At 41.5% G+C, this 3,874-nt stretch overlaps 1 long non-coding RNA gene across 1 annotated transcript in view; it reads left to right on the top strand.

Moving 5' to 3' along the window:
• Positions 1 to 1,333: 1,333 nt before the first annotated feature.
• Positions 1,334 to 3,874, top strand: part of LOC106937195 (uncharacterized) — a 15,269-nt gene continuing 12,728 nt past the window's right edge. The window contains exon 1 of the long non-coding RNA XR_001422338.1: positions 1,334 to 1,471. This is a non-coding gene — a long non-coding RNA (uncharacterized LOC106937195). The remainder of the gene's footprint in view (positions 1,472 to 3,874) is intronic.

Here is a 3,874-nt window from a genome sequence, read left to right as displayed (position 1 = left end):
AGGGCGTCAGGTGCGTCGCCATATTTTCTGTTGACCATGCACCTCAGCGAGATATGCCAAGCACTCATGCATTGCTTGGACCTGGTAAGTCTGTCTCTCACTCTGAGCACAGCATGAAGATTTGAAGTAGATTAAACTGATCATAGATGAAATGTTAAATGGACTGAACTTTTATAGTGCTTTTCCAATCAGTTTTGACCACTCAAAGCGCTTTACACTACAATCACATTCACCCATTCACACCGATACGCAGATCGGTAGGCAGTTCGGGGTCAAGTGCCCTGGCCAAGGGCATCCAGCCTACAACCTTCCGATCGCAAGACAGCTAATACCCACACAGCCACAGTCCCCCGTTGATGAAGAGGAGACCTGGAGTTGGTTTGGAGATAGAAGTTGATGCCAGCGCAGCACTCAGCATCATCAATAGTTTGATGCACAATTAGATGTTGTGAGGGAAGGTGAGCTTGTCTGGGAAGGCAACCAGTTTTAGAGGCTTAGTTGAAGATGATGGACTTTCATCCTGGTATGTTAGACAGTCCAAGATTCACACTGGGTAGAGATGAGCAACATGAGGAGAAGCCTCGTCACCTCAGCTATGAAAGTCATGTTTTCATCCCTCAAGTAGGTTGTTATGAGGAGTTATTGCATTGTTTAACCAAACTACAGAGTTTTACATTTCCAAACAAGGGAACCTGCTGGAAATAGAGAGTATAAATGACAGTCAAACAGAGTTCACTCTTAAAGTTAATTCATAATAATCATCGTCATCATCAATTTCGAAGACAGACTGTTGCACAAGCAACATGGCCAACAGCAGCCTTTAAATGAACTCTGACTTCCGTAGTAACAAAGTAAAGCCAAAACATTGAGCTTCATTTACTTTTAAAATACTCTGAGCAACTCGATAACCTTTGTGTTGTCAGTGTCAAGGTGGTGGGTTTGGTGAGGTGAGGGAAGACGCAGGCCATGATGATGATGATGATGATGATGGTGATGATGGTGATGATGGTGGTGGTGGTGGTTTAATGCTTGTCCAACAGAACAACGGGCAGCAAGACATGACATGAGGAACACAGACGAGGATCCAACCAGAGACAAAGACAACAGGTGGGACTAAATACACTGGGAGGGTAATCAAAGAAACGAGACACAGCTGGGATCAATCAACGGGGAAGACAGAGACTCACAGGGGAACAGACTAATAAACAGAAAAACCTCAAAATAAAGACACAGAAAACACAGATCACCACAGTCAGGGTGAGTTTCCTTCCTGTTTTTACAAGATGGCTTTAAAATAATCGTACTGAACGCTGGCTTCCTCCCACAGACCAAAAACTGGACCTCAGGTTTGCTGCTCTCTCTGATTTTGTCCTTAAGGTCATTTGTCCTGTGTGTCTCTATGTTGTCCTGTCATGGCCTGGCAACCTGTCCAGGGTGGTGGACGCTTCCTTCTCCTCAATGACCGTTGGAGGTACACACACTCTTCTCAAACTTCTCACTTAGTGAAATAAAAATAAACCAGACTTTTTGAAATAGGCTAGTTTGTCTGGAAAAAGGTTGAATTATCTTATATTAGCAGAGCTTTCTACGTATGAAGGTTTTTCCCTCATCTGTTTAACTTTTGAGGTCTTCAATTCGTTGTTGTTTCTTAGTAAAAAAAGATCTGCGGTGGCATCACTCTCATATCATATTTACATACATGCATCCTTATCTGAGTGATGGGCTTGTTCATTTAATTTTCAGTGAATACCTCCAAGGCTTATACAGTCTGAAGCTAATAACTGGAACTTGAAACATTAACTTCTGCATTAACAGGAAGCGAGCTTTGTCAGTCAAACCTTTTCATCTCAGAACGTTTAAAAATCTGTCCCTGAATGTTGCCAAAAAGCCAAGTGACAGGCCTGCTTGTATAACAGAGAATTGTTGCTGTTTGTAGACACGGTGAACAAGCTTTCAGGAAAACCTCAGGGAATGAGATCAGTCCTTCATCTGACAGAACGCAGTCAGGAGTGGAACAATTAAAGTGGAAACTAAAATGTGCAAAATGTGGAGAAAATAAATATTCTGACTAAAAACTGACGTGTTGCATTTAAGAGTTCGCAAAGGCATCACCTTAAGATATTTGTGAGTTTGAGTCAACATCCTTCCTGACAGTGAAAACAAGATGAGTTGTGTAGTTGAAGCCGGCAGCCTGGATTTTCTGGTCTAAGCAGCTGTCAGTTTGTTCACTGACATTATGCATGCTCAATATCTGCCATGCTGCTTTCTACCCTGTCAATGGGGGTAATTTAGGGAACAATGAGGCCCTCTAGTTAGTAACAGAGCCCTCTTTGTGGCACGGGCCCCTGGGGGCCGCTAATCTCTGCCAAGGAAAACAATGGCTCACTGCTGCAGTAGAGGCCGCTCCTGTTAGTAATGCTTCAGGTTCAAATACAACCTTAAATACAAACACACAACCTTAACACAGATGGTTGCTGCCCATCTTGATAATAACAAGTAGGACTAAACAACCTCATAACCGTTTGGCAAGTTTCCAGGATAACATTAGAGAAATTAGACCATGACAGTATACAATATTTACCTTAACAACCCTTTATTATGCTCTAAACAGAAGGAGTTTCTGCTGGCAGAGGATACCTGTTACCTAGCAAATTCTACTGTTGATACATCACTCTGCAATAACTCAGTGTGACCAGGCTGCCAAAATGGTTCATAGTGCAAAAACAAAAAAGAATGAAAGAAAAATTCTATACATAAAACTGTCAATCCATTAAAAGCTTATATCAGATCAATCACAATAGTGCTGAACTTAATCCTGATTAGTTGCCATCTTTAATTTTAAAGTTTGGCCTGTAAAAACGGACGCTTTCAAAAAAGGCTTTGCTGCATTTCTTTAACCACTTTTTATAGACGTTTTATTGACTCTGGCAGCTTTTATTTGAGAAAAGTGAGTAATGACAGGGGAAGACATGGCAAAGGTGATCAGCCCGGGAATCAAACCTGCGGCAGTCGCTTCAAGGACTAAGGCCTCTTTAAGTGCGTTTGCTTAACCCTTCAGTCATCTTCGCACAGCAGGAAGAGCGTTTCTCAAAGCAATTTATACAAACAGCAAAAGAGAACAGGTTACTTGAAAAAAAAACAGTTTCTATCTCAAAATCCCGAGTTCCTCTCAGAATTAAATATCTGTCAATTATTTTATGATATCTCAAACTGCTGAGTCATGTTGTCAGTTTAACATTGAGTCAAAAATGTTCTAATGTAAATTATGGATACTGTTTTGATCATAAATTATGCTTATGGGAGATCAATGGTTAGAGACCGGACAAGATTCACATTTATCCTTTCATTTGCTGACAGACCAAGACATTGTGCTAAACAAAGGGAAAGGCAGCACTGCAGAGAATAATACAATAGAAATGGGAACATAAGACAAGGTCCTTAAGGAAAACTGCGGTGTGTAGGAATTATAGCGCAGTCTTCATATAATTTCCATCTCCATGCAGAGAAAACATGCTGGGTGGGGATAAGGAGGGCAGGCTGAGAGGAACTCCATCAGCATCGTGTTGTGGGTCCTGAATGCTGCCTGGTGATGATGGAGGGATGGAAACTGGAATCTGTCCTCAGCTTCTTCTGCCTCTTCCTCCACCACAGCCTCGCTCCTCTTCTTCTCTGTTGAACTCGTCCAAATCCTCCTCCTTCCTTTGTCAGAAATGTAACATGGTGACGTTCTCTGGCTTTATGTGCTAAATACTAGCTAACTGATAAATACTAGTTAATGGGTAAATTCACGCTAACTGATAAATACTAGCTAACTGATAAATACTAGTTAATGGGTAAATTCACGCTAACTGATAAATACTAGCTAACTGATAAA

The sequence above is a fragment of the Poecilia latipinna genome, unplaced genomic scaffold (genome assembly GCF_001443285.1).
Source record: "Poecilia latipinna isolate Pla-1442-1.1 unplaced genomic scaffold, P_latipinna-1.0 Scaffold2294, whole genome shotgun sequence".
NCBI lineage: Eukaryota > Metazoa > Chordata > Actinopteri > Cyprinodontiformes > Poeciliidae > Poecilia > Poecilia latipinna.
Note: the sequence above shows the minus strand (reverse complement) of the source record. Positions and strands in the feature narration are given on the sequence as shown.